This window comes from Dryas octopetala, chromosome 4, assembly GCF_963921425.1.
Source record: "Dryas octopetala chromosome 4, drDryOcto1.1, whole genome shotgun sequence".
Taxonomy (NCBI): Eukaryota; Viridiplantae; Streptophyta; class Magnoliopsida; order Rosales; family Rosaceae; genus Dryas; species Dryas octopetala.
Window position 1 is genome coordinate 5,784,385 of NC_141369.1, and position 16,433 is coordinate 5,800,817.

Genomic DNA, 16,433 nt, shown 5'->3' on the forward strand with positions numbered 1-16,433 from the left:
TATTGAGCTCTCCATAGGAGAATTCAATTTGACTGTGGTATTCCTATGAATTATCTAATATACTTCATATATAGTGATTGTGTATAGATTATAGAACTGGATTAGGAGCAATTAATGACAGAACCGCCCCTGGATTCCACCCTGAAATCCGGAGAGGTCCTGTGGGATCCAAAATCAAGGAAAATCCTACCGAAAATTCGGCAAAATCTCCCCTGAAAATGGACTAACCCAAAATCTTCAAAACCTGTTAAAAACACTTTTAAAAATATCAGCCACCTCTACCACAACCAAACAGGGGTCTAAGACCCTACAAATACAAAATAGTTGTTATAATTTAATTATGGTTATCAAAGCCCCTACTTCTATTTCAACAAATTTACAATTAAAGTAAACCGGAACTTCCAAAGTGGAAGCGCTGCCTACTAGATCTGAGCAAGGAAAATATGAATGTTATGCCTCGACGTGATTGGCTCGACCTCCACCAAAGCTACTACCTGGGGGGAAAGAAATTTAGACAAAAATAGAGAAAATGTGAGATAACTTAGTGAGTGGGCAAGTCAGAAAACGAAACATAAAATTATAATATCTTTTAGAAGTCATAAAATAAAAATCTCTAAGATCACACAATCGCTCCTTGCAATCCCCCAGTTTAAAACCCATTTCGCAATCCATTATTGAAAATCATCTCAAATAAACCTCGATATACTGAAAAACCAATAAAACTTTCCAAGCTGAGAAATAACAAATCTGAACTGAAATTATCTTTATAACTGATGTCTCAAAACACTTGTACTTAAAACTCACACCATACTTATACCCATAGTATTGACATTGTCCTGGCCACAATCCCACACACGGGCAGGCTCAAATCCTGGCCACAATCTCGTACGGAGGGTCACTCCGCACGAGCAGGCTCGTGTCCTGGTCACAATCTCGTACGGAGGGTCACTCCGAACGAGCAGGCTCGTATCTTGGCCACAATCTCGTACGGAGGGTCACTTCGAACGAGCAGGCTCAACTCCTGGCCACAATCCCGTGCATTTTACATAGGCAGGCTCGACCGATCAATACGTGCATTTATATATCAGTTTTTAAATACTCTTTTCACAATTCCCTTTAACAACCCAACTCATCAATCATGTGTCTTTCCTCAAACCACAACATCTCAATTTTTAAAGTCATTAGTCTCAACCAGAATATCATTTGAACAAGATTTAAATAAGAATTCTCAACTCAAATCCACCATTAAATCAATAAAATCAAAATCTTTTAGAAACATAAACATTTATAAACAAAGTCCACTCACAAATTGGGAAATCTAGTTTCGATCCTCCGCCGGATCGTCACCAGCCACGGTCGCCTCGCCTAATAAAAAGCAATAGCATTCAATTAGACCCATGTCAAACAACCACTAAAGTGTGTGTGCATACAAGAAAACCCGACGTCCTAGCTACTCCGCGTTCCTCCCTGTGGTTAGAAGTCGCCGCTTTAAAACGATGACACTCTAAAACTTATTCCCAAAACATCTTCGTTTCGACCTACGACACCCAAGATGGCCAACCAACTTAGTCAAAGTATTCAAATTGATGCTAGGAACTCAAAATGACAGTGGGGAAATCAAACTCCGTCATCGCCGCTCCAAGTGACGGTTCTAAGATCAAATTCTACAATTTCCTCATAATTCACAACCTTTTTAAATTCTAGATTTTAATTGGGTTTCAAATGAATAAATATTATCCGACGATGGTCCAAAATAAACTCCAAAACAAAATTTATTAGACCAACCCGAAATGGCCCATAATTCCTCAAAATCAAGTTCCTAAATACCCAAAAACTATCAATTCTCCAAGATTGCTTCAAACCATCAGTTCTAAACATAAATTAAAGGTTCTTTGGGATGAGAATTGTACAAAAATACATACAACATCATCAAATTTCGAAAATTTGATAGGAACCCGAAATGAGCCCTAAACCCCAATTTTCCAAAATCACAATTGTTCAAAATTGACAAGTAACACCATATGGGTTTGGAAGCCCATGAAGAGAGGAAGAAAACCCACTAACCAATTTCTTGATCGGAGCTTGAAGATGGCCGAAATCGGCAAGAGAAGCCGGCGGCTGGGGAAGTTTTCTCCGGCGATTTCCTGCGCACAGGGGTGGCAGGCCGGCGGGGGGAGGCACAGAGGAGGACGGCCGGCTCACGGGGGTTACAACGGTGATCTCGTGCCGCCGGGAAGGGGGTCGGAGGCTGTCCTCTGATGGTGGTGTCGCGCGCACAAAGGGGAAGAGAGAGATGAGAGTCTGCGGGGGGGAGAGAGAGAGGTCGGGGGAAGAGAGAGAGAAGGGGAAGGCTGAGGTGGCACCGTCGCCGCCTCCTGGCCGGACGGCGAGGGAGGGAGGCCGGAGAGGAGGGAGTCCCCCGGGGGAAAAGGGGGCGTTGGGGAGAGATAACAGGGAGAGAGTGTGAGGCGTGAGAGGGGAGAGAATGTCCAGAATTTTCTGGACCTTTGGAGTTTTAAAACCCATTCATGAAATTTACCAACTTGCCCCTCACTTTGAATGTCTGTAAAACCCAAACCGAAATTCCGATTTATGCGTGCTTCATGTCTACGAAATCGTAAACTCGAAACCTACCCAATGGACACAAAGTCAAAATCGAAAGCCCATTTATTTTAAAAGTCTACTTTGGGGTCAAGCCCCAAATTAAAACAAAAATAAATAAAAATTTAAATTTCTAGTAAAAATTTGGATCGGGTCGTTACAATTAAGCAGGCATCTTTCATATGTTTTAAGTTCAGAACTTTAGTTTATCACCTTTTAGGAGAGCTTGTCTGGTTTACAGTACTACATTGAAACATATGGGCTACTTGTTAGGAGAGCTTGTCTGGTTTGCAGGCCCATTCTCTTTGGTAACATCTTTGGGTCTGGGAGCAGTGGCTCTTGATCTACCAATTAATAACAGAAAGTAAAGCAATTCGTGGACTTGTTCCTCCTGCCACCACCGCTACTTGTTTTGTTGTTGAGGTTTAGAGTTGGGTGTCATCCCCTCTATCCTTTCATTTCTCAGTAAAGTTGTTTATTCTCTTTAATGAAGCTCTTTTTCCAAAAAAATAAAATAAAATCATGAGGCATTTGAAGTTTATCTTCTTATTTTGAAGTTCATTTTTACTCAATATAATCCTTCAACTGCTTTATTAATAGATTGATTCCATGAATACTAGATTAATAGATTGATAAACTATTATTTGTGGTCACGTTACATGCCCCATGAAAATTATAAGAATTCCTTATGAACATGTATAATTTAAGTTTGTGTACTAATTACAAAGCAAATTTTCATGTAAAGTATGTAACTGGAAAACACTGCAGTGCAAGTATCTGTTATTTTTACCAAACAAATGAGTAAAACATACTTTTACATATTATGTCCATTTTAGTCATTCTACTTAGCTACAGCACTTTAACATTAAAATTTATCAAACAAAAAAAAAAAATTTATACCCAAAATACTTTTAAGAATACAATTTACCAAACAATTAACTGTTTAATTTCACAGCAGATTATTGTCACAGCATATTTGAAAGTGATTATGTTCACAGCACAGCAATACCAAACTGGCCTGATTCTACTAATGAACAAAATAACCAAAGTATTCTTGACAACACATGGACCAATTTGCTACATAAGATACGGAATATATAGGACAATTGTGGCCAACAGTTTGGATTTTTTTTTTTTTTTTGGATCAAGAGGTCAATTGTATTTCATAAGATAATAGAGAATCGTCATATTAGAATTTGTCAAAAGCTATCACGAGGCAATAAGGATAAAAGAGAAATAGATTGAAGAGTTATCATATTGGAGTCGAGTTAGGGTTGTGCTGCTTTGTTTGGTAGAACAACTGAATGATGCCTCTTGAGGAGGAATTCGGAAATACCTAGAAGTTTCAGCAATCCCTGTGGTGAAACATAAAAACAAAAGGTGGTGAGAGAAATTATAGTGTAGACAACAATAAATTAAGAAGAAAAAAATAAAACCTTCTTAAAACCCTTTTCTTTAAAATCATTTCATTTAGAAAACAATTTGTTTAAAAAATTTCTTTTCTTTTAAAACAAGTGTTCAGCCTTAACCTTCCATGAGCAATAATCCAAGCTAACACAGGTACCTTAGACAGTACTTTAGCCTTCCAAATTACATGAGAAGGAACATCCATTAACTCCGTCACAAACATAATAACACCCCCGAAGACTCCAACCTCAAGATTCTGCTATCCTCCCTCTGCGAGACCAACAAAACTTCTGGCAAGCAGTACAATAAAGAGTACCTCCACCTCTAAATCCTTTAGATTTCTCCTAAACTCAAAGTTCTAATGGAAAAGATAAATTTTTTGACTCTTGGATACTCAATTAAATCATCTTTTTTGAGGATTAAATGCAACCCTACAGTTCGTGAAGAGGAGTCAACACACAAGCCTGCTATAGAAAACTTACGGAATTGAATGGCCTATACAAACCAGGGAAAAGAAAGCACAAAGCTGTCTCCTCGACCCAGCACTCTTCCCAGAACCTCACCCTTTCTCCATTCCCCACACTAAGGCGACAATAAGAAGAAAATTAATGAAGGCGTTGAGAAATATCTTTCTAAGGGCATCGACTAAAACCCCAAACAACAATGTTGGAATACCAACCGTTCTCGTGCAGCCCATATTTACTTTTGATGACAGCATGCCAAAGGAACTCCCCACTGGTAGAAACCTCCATAAGCATGTCCCAAGGGCTCGTTTTTCTTTACCAAATTCCAACCCCTAGTCCACCTTCTCACTAATTGATCCTTCTTCCCCTCCGCTACCCCTTCCCACAAAAAGTTCCTCTATCAACTTCTCCATTCACTTAGCCACACTGTTAGGAGTCTTGAATAATGAGAAATAATAAATTTGTTGACTACACAAGACTGATTGTATTAAAGTTAGCCTGCGTCGTCCTGAAAAAAATGTTTTTCTCCACCCTTCGAACCTTCTCTCTTCCTTCTCCATCACATGACCAAAAGCTAATTGCCTTTGAGTTGCCCCTAGTGGCAAACCCAAGGAATTCATAGGTCATCTCCCAACCTCACAACCTAGAACTGCTGCTACTCTCCACTTCTTAAGTATTAATCCCTGATATCAAACATTTTGCTCTATTAAACTTCAATCCTAACATAACTCCAAACACTTCTAACACCATTAATACGTTCCACTAAGTTTTGTCCTTTCCATTAAAGAAAGAAGATTGTATCATATGCAAACAGCAAATGAGAAACATCTATCCTTTTCTCTGCCAACAACCAAGTCCTCCATTAACTAAACTTCTCTTGCTCTCTCCACCAACCTACTCAATCCATCCACAAGCAGGGTAAAAAAGAAATGTGAAAAAGGGTCACCTTGCCTCAAACCCCTTAAAGCTCCAAATTTATCCCTGGGCCTCCCATTCAGTAAAATTGTCAGACCGTACACAGCCCTTAGTCCATTTCCTCCAAACAGCCCCAAAACCCTTTTCTCTAACACAAAATCCAAAATTCCCAATCCACATGGTCGTAAGCTTTCTCAAAATCAATCTTGAAACACAAAACCCCCTTCTTTTTTTGCACTTCCTCCACAACCTCATTTGCAATTAAAATTGCATCTAAAATTTTCCTCCCTTTAACCACCTTTTCATGGCATTTCTCCACTTATGGACCCCTCCTCAGGTGACCATTCAAAATTGGTGTACTTATCCTCACTTTTTTGGCAATTTTTGCTAGATACTGCCTCATAGATTTGTGATTCATCTCAAATACAAATGCCATTCCCCTAATCTGCAGATTGTCATTTACAGTAAATCAGTTGGGCAGTCAAGCTAAGAACACAAACACGAACACAAGCAATGTAATCCAATTAATAGAAGGGAGAGCTTGTGAAAATGTATCCCTCAACTACTGTTTTATTCTTTGTGACAATACCTTTACAACAACCAATATAGACTTGTCACAAGACTAATTGGCCTAACATCTCGCCTCGAACTGAATCCACTCTCTTGGGAATAAGGCAAATATAGTTCTCATTTATTATAGAATTTATCACCCCACTATTATGAAATTCCTCCAACACCTTAATAATGTCCCAACACTGTTGATATACCGCCAAAGAGTATCCATCTGGACGGGTGACTTATCCCTACCGCAATCGAAAATTGTTTTCCTCACCTACTCTTTAAAAGGCCTTATCAACCAAATCGTTCGATCTTCTCCAATTGGCCACAAATCCAACCCCTCAATTCTTGCTAGAGATTTAAGTTACTCTATTGTGCTGTCATCAAAATTGGGCTTTTTTTTATTGATAGGGCCTTGATGGGAACCCATGAATTAAGACTCTGACCGTCCTCTTTGTCCCAAGGTCTGATTCCCCACGAAGGCCTTCTCCAATCTGTAGGACATCGAAGTTGGTCCTGCACTTCCCCCTCCCTCATTTTTTCCCCCCTATAATTTCATTGTGATTAATTTCCTTCTCTTTCTCACAATTGGGACCCTCACCTGCAAAACTAGAAGACTGGTAATTAGCCAAAATATTCACAATTATTTACTTCCTCTGGTTCTTTGGATGGTCCCTTTTTACTAAAAAAGCCCTCTAGATCGAGTGCTTCCATATCCACATTCCTCTTAATCATCTCCTCTTGTTCGTCAATCCCCTCTTCCTCTTATCGTCTTCACTTTCCAAAATTTCCAGGACCTCTCCATTAGTGATTTTTCATCTTCACTGCCTTTAGGAGCCAACCCTTCTAGTTGATTTGAAATCAGCTCCAAAATTTCATATTCTCCATTCAATAGCAGACCTTCATCTGTATTCAAATCAATATCTGCATGCCCACTTCCTTTTGAACACTCTCGTGGTCCCACATGGAAGTCAAGGCTTCCATCCCTCTTTCCATGTACACCTCTACTTCTCTTTGCAATTGCATCCTCCTCTATCTTCTCTTGCATATCCAAATCAGTGTTATGCCTTACGTTGCTCTGCCTACAGCCACCACTAGATTCCAGTCCACACAATCAGCCCCTTGGCATTGTTACCCATGGCCCCTAATACTACCCCTCTTCTTCACCCTCTCTCACCCGAAGTAAAGATGCTGATTTTGGTGTTCCATCGTTCGTAGTCTTAACTGAAGTAACTTCCTTCTATTACTTCAGCTGAAAACTTTAATTGGGCACCAAATTATTTTGGGCCCAAGGGTCTAAACCTTTCTCTTTAACTGAGACACCATGGTATTCCAAGGAATTTTGAGTCTGAGCGTGTTTGGGTTTTAAATCTTTTAAAGTGTAATCCACCGTCACTAAGATAGCCCTACTTTCTGCCCCCTTCCTTAATTTCTGATCTCGTAAGATGCCCCAGCCCAGGTCAAGGTCCCCCTTCCTTATCTCTTGAGTCTTCCATTTATTTTTGGGTGTCTTTTATAGCAGCCAGCATCCACTGATTTTAATTCAGCCTCACTCCACTCTTTTGTAAGAACATAATCAGCAAAGCCCAAGTTAAATGGATCATAGTGGTCCTCTTCTAATTTCAGCCCATTGCCCACCCAATCAGATTCATAAAAGGATCATTTAATCCCACCATTAACTTTTCATTGAAGTTTAAAAACCTTTTATTCTAGAACCTATCTCTTCCTCCAAAGCCGACTTTTCTATTCTCAAGGTGCCTTCATTAATTACATGTTTCTGCAATTCCTTCTCCACGCCACTCTGCTCCTACCACTTCAACTTCCTGTGACATCTCACCTTTCTTCTCCCTATGTCTTGTCGGAATCTGTTCATTGAGAATTTTGTGTCCACCACTAGAGGTACTTCTAGTTATCGACAGGGGTTGAATCTTCCAAAAAATAAATAAATAAAAATCAGCCTTTGTCGTTATCGTTTACCCTAATCCTGACTTCAAACCGATTCTCCACATTTTTTATTCCCCAATCAATCGCAACAAAACCTCCACAAGCCTTCCCAATATCAGTGAGAATTTCTTAATTCCAAAGATTGAATGGCAGCCCCTCGGGTGTGTATAGTTCACTCTTGGGCTCTCTCTCTCTCTCTCTCTCTCTCCCATTTTCCCTCGGTTATCCATAATATAACCCATTAATTAGGCGTACAATCACAGCCCAATTGAATTCCATCCAAAAGCTTAAGTTGCTAGGATGCAGACCAACACTTGTTTCACATTCTAACAAAAACTAATATAGAATTGTTTTTCACTAGATTTAAGCATACATCAAAGAGTCAAGATACATGACACAACACAATGATATATATAAATAATCATAACTCCAGGATGAAGTAAAAGAATGCTCACCTAAACTGATCAAGAAAATCCAGTTCAAGATGATGATCATAGGAAAAGTAAGAGAAGAGATCCATCAACAAGTGTGGAAACAACTGAGAAATATATCTCTCTGTTTCTTCAAGTGTTTCCTGCATTATTTTTAATATAACATTTGTGAAGACCCTGAAAAATGCTAAGTGAATCTTTTGTATGTCTAGTTGAACAAGTTGTGCAGTAACTTGATTTTGTACTTTTTGACTTGCGACTAGATGTAATTTGACCTATGTATTTAAACTCTAAGTTGATAATGTGAATATGCAGCCTATATTTATGCCAATATATGTGTATTTGATTTTTATTTTTAATTAAAAATTTCATATATGACATGTTGATAGTTGAGTGTATGATATGCTGAGAAAATGATTTTCTTTGATTTATGAGGAAATTGAACTTGTGATGGTATTTCTGGAAGTAAACATTTTGTGAGAAATAAAAGACCAAGGTTTAGAATTTGTCCCCAACTTTTGTTTTATTTTTGGTAGAGGAAAGCTTAATAATGACTATTTTCTCAAAATGGGTTGCAAAGTTTTCATTAGAATCCAATTAGCTAAACTGGACTTTCTTAGAGACCCTAAAATCCTTTCTAGTGTCAAATTAGATTAATTTTCTTAAACACCAATGAGAGGTCTCTTGTTCTCCAAACCACCCATGCTTGGGGAGAAAGTAAGTCAAATTCTCAGTCAAGTTTTGACTCCCTTATGTGTCATTTAAAGAGAAAGGAATAGGAAGCAAACTGGCCAGGACCAAGACACGTGGACTCACACCCCTGAAATCCCAGTCCAGCTCACAGGTATGCTTCACCTACCCACGTTCTTCCCTCCCTTACTTAAACCCCGACCACTTGCACTTGTCCAATCCCAAGTCGAACTCCTTCTTCCAGACTAGCAAACCTCCATGCTTTCTGAATGTGAGGAGGAAAAGACAGCATCTCTGAGTGGTGGTGACGCCACTACTCTACTAACAAGCCTTCCCAGAATACCAAGTCATACAGAAACACAATCCTCTGTTTTGTTCTTCAACTCCAGACGACACTTAAATCCTACATGCAAGTCGAATTCCTTGGTTTCACAATCCCTGATTCCTCTCTTAGTACTTGTGTGTAGAAACTCTGCTCTAATTCAAATACCAGGTGGCAGTTTCTAATTCGGCTCTCTATTGCTTATGATTAACCCGAATTTTAAATGCTTAGCTGATTAAAACCTTTCCTTGGGATACATGGTCGATGTGTGGGTAACAGGGTAAGATTGAGAGACCTAAAATTCTGAGTCAAGTCCAGTAGACCCCTGGGAATCAAGCTCAGAGGAGAATAGATTTTCACTTCCAAAACTCAGGTAGGGGGAGTCAACCCACCAAATTAATAATTCCCTGAATAAGACACAATTAATACTTCTTGTTTGGTAAATTCACAATTCTAAGAGTAGGAAGGTATCAATTCATTGTCTGCTGTGCTACACATGTATGTTGTGTTTGGTTGTGTTACTTGTGTATTAATTGAGTAGAAACTATATATGTGCTGTTAGTGTCGTAATTGTGTATCTTAATTTAGCCTAGGTGCTGTACTCATTTTTTTTAAAAAATATAAATCTGTTTGGGTATGTTTTTCTGTGAATTCTAAAGTCAGCAGATTAAGATTTCAAGAGAAATTTTGGTCAGTAATAAACAAATAACATAAGGGGATTTGGATAATATTGGTGTATCTCTCTATTTATTTGTGATAAGTCTATTGAGGCCTAAGAGATGAGAAGTGAAGGGCAGATGGAAAGAACTCTTAGACTAGTAGATAATTAGACTAAAGATCCGCTATTACAGAGTACTAGTTGATAATTAAACACTAGTTTTGTTTCTGAATTGGTAATTATGAATTTAAGCAATAATATTGGTAAATTATAGTATGGTAGACTTGACTACTGTATAAAAGTTTTAATGAGAACATGAGTAAAGTGGGAAGGTACAAATTCATCAGGTTCTTTCAATTATTAAAATTATTAAGTATATTTCAAGATGTTAATACACTGACCCTTATTATGCTTGTAGTGGTCTTGTCAATTTGGTTAAATTGATAAACGGCATTGAGACTTTTCTTTTCTTTATAACATCTGGTGTGCCGCAACTACAATTAAAATCTTGATTTAGTATTTGCACGCCACTACTCATCACCATCTATTTTTCTCTCTAGGAAAGATGATAGAAAAGAAGAAGAAACTACATTCTTACAAACATTAATCATCTAAGTAGCTTAAGCAATAAATTATATACTGCCAAATAAAGGAATGTTTGTTTTATTCTTCCACGCAAATTATGGAGTCAATTACTGATAGCTTAATTTCTTATGCCAACTTGCTTCTCGAAACTAGGTCTTAAGTATTGTACGTATATTGGTTGTCATCTCTACTTATTCATTTGTCTGTCTCTAAATGATTGAATTATATATTTATTCATGTTATACACCAATATTAATTAAATTGATGATAATGAAGATGTATTATTTATAAATTCACGATTTTTGTCATTTTTCTATGAAATTTATTGTGTGAACTGTCTTGTCCAAATTCATGGATTAATTATTTCTTAGATATAAGTTTAAATGTGAAATTAGTATACTGTTTTGATATGCATATTACTTGTATATCTCTCAATGATTGATTTATTTATTGATATTCTACATAATTATCTTAATTGGATTGATAATCCAATGAGTTTGAAGTGTTTGGACCTTCCTAGTTTGAGACGAGGGGTTATGTTTTGTTGACCTTGGGTTCGATCCCCTAAACCACTGTGGATTACCTAGAATATACACTTTTTCTAGTATGTTGGGGGTTTGATTACATGCTGATGGCCTCTGAGAATCAAATCAGTAGGACGTCTCGCTACCTAGTTCCTATCAATTGTTTAGGGTAGGAAAACTGGGGTTAAGTGGGGTAGTGGATAGGGCAACCTATCGATTAGGAGGTCCACTGTATGTGATTTCTTTTTCAGGTACATCACTCTTGCGATATGAGGTACGGCTGTGTGTTTATATAATTATTTTTGTATGTGATTGCCCTGAACGTGTGCAAAGGCAGGAGAAATGTGAAATGCCATTTGAAAACCTTATTATGATATGTGTATATCTGATATATGCTGGACGTATTGAAAATCCTATTTGATTGTCGTGTACTCCTTGTATTGCTTGGTTGTCCAAATATTAGTTGTATGGCTAAAGCATGGAAGGTACCCTTAGACTGCTTACTAGTAGCTAACCTTACGTGGACTTAATTTAACTTACTTGATTGTATGATTAAAAGATTTGGTTGACTGAGCAAGTAATCAGCTGGTTTTGGTGATGTTCACCCCTACATAGGTTTAGTTTTGCAGGAACCCTAAGGCTAAATGGTAATCCCTATTATCCTTTCCGACTTGTAGTCAGATTCAGAGGTGGGAGAAGGGCCTGTAGCTCCACCTAATTCCCCAGCTTCTGAAATGTCTAGTGAGGAAGAAGACTCCTCTATAGTAGAGTTAGATCTAACTTCTATTCTTTCTCTGTCCCATGATCTACGTTAGTTTTCTTTTGCCTTGTTTTAGAACTACATTCTTTCAAAGAGGTTCTTTGTAAATTGAATGGATTCTGTTTTAATAAAATGAGATTGAGGGAGTCTTATTCAATTTCTTAGCTCTTGCAATTGGAGATCTATAGACCGACCAACAAAGAATTAATAAAAATAATGTTTTAATTAAACCTAAATGAATATTTGGGCTCACTAATGGCTACAACTTCGTCTGCGAATTAGAATTATTTTAATGTTTTAATTAAACCTAAATGAATATTTGGGCCTAGCTCTTTTCTTAAAATGAATTAGATAACCCTAAACTCTTAGGGCTCACTAATGGCTACAACTTCGCCTGCGAATTAGAACTATTTTAATGTTCACATAGATCAAAAAAAAAAAAATAGCCTTGTATTGTCCATCTAACTTAAGAGCGAATTACCTCTCGCTTTGTAATTTATTCTTGAGTTATGTGAACAATACGGCGACTGCCACGAGCCTAAATTATCTAAGCCCTAATTTGGGACGTGACAACATTAAATTCTCATGTGTATATGAAAAAAGTTCATAAAAGAAGTTTAGTTAAGTTACCGTAGGTTGCCCCAAAGACCTCAAGTGACTGTTGATGTGCGTGTATACGTTGCGCACAAACTCTAACTCTGAAGTTGTTGTGTTAGAATATCGTGAACCTTGCCAATTATAAACACTATTAAGTGCATTCAACCCCAAAATAGTCCTAGGAATGTCAACATCCCTATTGAGTCTCACTTGGTTTTTATGTTCGAAGTCATATACCCAGAAAATCTGATCAAACGAGCCCTTTTCCCTCAGCTTCAAAAGTGCAATTTGCGGAAAGTTGGCTCGCTCGTTTGGTGATTGAAGAAACGGGTGAAAGTATAAGTTCTTAAATGAAGACCTAAACCAATGAAAATTTTTATGTAATTAGATTCCGAAAAAAATGATTTTTTTTTTTTAATAACAGAAAAGGAAAAAACAAAAACAAAACAAAACAACAATTTGCTCTCTTACTCAGTAGGCTGGAGGCGATCGACCGAACGAAAAAAGTTGTCCAAGTCATTGCTGGGAACTGGAATAACTAACACTGCTCGCATGAGATTTCTGAATTCAGCTACATAGTATGGACCTAAATTAATTGAATCTTCCAGTTTTGAAGTGAGTTTAGAGAATTATTTGAAGCAAAACCAAATATGGCAAGTCCTCAACATTCCTGGATTCCAACAGCAGGTGTACCGTTTGATCAAGTGTTGCCAAAATTTAATACGGTTAGAATAGTTTACTAAAATTTTTATTTCTATATACTACAAGTACAAAAGTATATCATATACTACAATAGAAATAAAAATTTTAGTAAACTATTCTAACCGTATTAAATTTTGGCAACACTTGATCAAACGGTACACCTGTTGTTGGAATCCAGGAATGTTGAGGACTTGCCATATTTGGTTTTGCTTCAAATAATTCTCTAAACTCACTTCAAAACTGGAAGATTCAATTAATTTAGGTCCATACTATGTAGCTGAATTCAGAAACCTTATGCGAGCAGTGTTGTTATTCCAGTTCCCAGCGATGACTTGGACAACTTTCTTCGTTCGGTCAATCGCCTCCAGCCTACTGAGTAAGAGAGCAAATTTTTGTTTTGTTTTGTTTTTGTTTTTTCCTTTTCTGTTATAAAAAAAAAAATCATTTTTTTTCCAAATCTAATTACATAAAATTTTTCATTGGTTTAGGTCTTCATTTAAGAACTTATACTTTCACCCGTTTCTTCAATCACCAAACGAGCGAGCCAACTTTCTGCAAATTGCACTTTTGAAGCTGAAGGAAAAGGTCTCGTTTGATCAGATTTTCTGGGTATATGACTTCGAACATAAAAACCAAGTGAGACTCAATAGGGCTGTTGACATTCCTAGGACTATTTTGGGGTTGAATGCACTTAATAGTGTTTACAATTGGCAAGGTTCACGATATTCTAACACAACAACTTCAGAGTTAGAGTTTGTGTGCAAAACAATCATACCCATGACGGCTGAGAGCAAAACAATCATTTCAAGTCATTGATGTTTCATAAGATGTATAGGAAAAATGAAAATAGATTTGTATACACCCTGATGATAAATATAGAGTTCATAAAACATGATTCAAAAAAATTCACAGACTGCAGCTAAATCCAAAATCCATTATTTATCTATTTTCAAATATTTGGAAATCCCAAGGACCCAATCTTTACTCCTCAAAGCAACGCAATATAACTGAAAACTCAGCTATGCATATGCAGATGACTTAACAGAAATTACCCACAATGGAAAACCACATAAAATCAGAGAATTTCAAACGTATAGTGCATTCTCTGAAACATAGATAGAGAACCTTATGCAATCACAACCAAACAAAGAGAAGTAAAAATCCTAACCTCGAGCTCGAATGGAGTCTTTGGCGGAGCAGCTCAACCTGGAGTCGCAGTCGTGAACACCATTGCCCTAATCGACGGGGAAGGAGTATTTTCCAGTGAGAGATGGGGAAGGAGGGTATAATCTGACGGGGATTTGGGTAAAACTGTAAAAGATTTTGAGCTAATTACAATTTATCCCCCAAATTATTGGGATTTCGCACTATACCCCAAAACTAAATGTTTGACAATTAACCCTCATAAAGAGTGTTTTTGCAATTTAAGTAGCTACTGTCGCACAGTAAAAATAATTGTCAATGTCTTGGCAATTTACGGTACATAGTGGCATTTTTGCCCTGTTTTAAGAAACAAATTTTTTTCCTGCCGATTGGTCGGCTCATTAAAATTGACTGGCCAATCACTGGATTTTTTCGTTTTGGACTTTTAAAAAAAAAACCCTTTTTTATTTTAAAATTATTATTAAAAAATAAAAATTCAATTAACAAATAAAATTGAAAAAAAGAAACCAACATAGAAAATATTCATACCTCACTTGTGCAGCACTCATCCCTCTGCCCTATATATACTACTACCAAAACCTTAATGGGCATCACTTTTTTAATATCAGTTTATTACGAATTCAATATTATAGAAATTTAGATATCGATTCATTTTTCAACTGTTAATGACAAGCCTGTTATCTAAACTAAATTATATATTACCAAGGTTTATAATGGATATATAAACATATGCCCTTTGACCAACAAATTTATAAAAATTAATAACTAAAGCATGAAGGACAAAAAGGTTGACTTAGTACAAAAAGGCGCTCTTGAAATAAAAAAGGACAAAAAGGTGCTAAATTTTCCTCCCTAAATATAAACCCCTTATTTTAGTTTATATATGTTTTAATTAGTTTTTATTAAATTTTTAATACCTAAAATTCATAAAACTCTAAAAGGCTAAAAAACACAAATGTAAAGACGAAATCTAGACCCTCACCTCACCCTCACACTCGCACATAGGGCTAGGCACTAAAATCGAAAATCGAAAACTAAACCGATTTCATCCCGTTCTATGAATTTCGTGCCACAAAATGATACCTGCCATTATCCTATACTGGACCTGAACCGTACTGAAGCTCAATGCGATGAGAGTGGTTTCCACATCTCAATCCCAATTGACCTCATACCGTACCGGTCATATTTAATTTTATTTATTTTTTTATTAAGTGTGAAAAATAATTATATATATTTCTTTGGACTTGATATAATAATTAATAAAATTAAATATATTTTATCTATCATTCATTTGGACTTTAAGATGTAGATAAAAAATTTGTTGACGAAGTTGAACCGTGATGTCCTAGTCTAGTTGACCCATTAGTTATTGCCTCCTTTGTGTGTGTGTGTGTTTTTTTTTTTTTCTTTTGGTTCATCTTTATTTCCTTTGCTTACTTTGTCTTAGATAAAAGGGAAGGAAATTTTTTTTTTCACACAATAATAGAGGATTTTGACTAGATACATTAGGTATAAAAAGATCCATTGATTTTAAATACTAAATTTTAGTAATTTTTTAGTTTAGATACAAAAATTTAATAACATTTTAAATTAAGTACTAGTTGAAAAGTTAAACAAAATAATAAATTAAAAAGTATTAGAATTCACAAATATTACATCACATGCCACTACAATAAAATAAAAAACTAAAATTACATAACAAATATTACATTAATTTATACTATATTGTATTAAAAAAATTTTGGCATAAATTCAATTTAGACACATAACTATATAAGCTATTTCAACGGGGTACATGAACTTTAAAATATTTCAAATATACACCTGATCTATTATCTAAATTGAAAAATGAATTTCTGTCAATTGATTCGTTGAGAGATCAGTTAAATGATAGCTTGGCTTTTGCTGACCGGGATTACTTGGCGATGTGACACTATCTCAGCAAACATATCCTGCCAAATGAGCGACACAGCCCACAATTTAATAATAATAGAGAGAGAGAGAGAGTTTGTGGGCCCGTGTAAGGGGTTAGGTTGACCCATGTCACTCATTTCCCGCCAAATGAGCGACACGGGTCCACCTAACCCCTGACACGGGTCCACAAACTCATC

At 36.6% G+C, this 16,433-nt stretch overlaps 2 long non-coding RNA genes across 2 annotated transcripts; both read right to left on the bottom strand.

The window, feature by feature from the left end:
- Positions 1-257: 257 nt before the first annotated feature.
- On the bottom strand, positions 258-2,324 carry LOC147286313 (uncharacterized). The gene is made up of 3 exons (XR_015122081.1): positions 2,065-2,324; positions 1,307-1,365; positions 258-494 (listed from the first exon to the last, which is right to left on the bottom strand). It is a non-coding gene; the product is annotated as an uncharacterized LOC147286313 (long non-coding RNA).
- A 1,300-nt stretch (positions 2,325-3,624) lies between these two features.
- On the bottom strand, positions 3,625-14,462 carry LOC147286314 (uncharacterized). The gene is made up of 3 exons (XR_015122023.1): positions 14,327-14,462; positions 8,345-8,463; positions 3,625-3,956 (listed from the first exon to the last, which is right to left on the bottom strand). It is a non-coding gene; the product is annotated as an uncharacterized LOC147286314 (long non-coding RNA).
- Between the last annotated feature and the right edge of the window lie 1,971 nt (positions 14,463-16,433).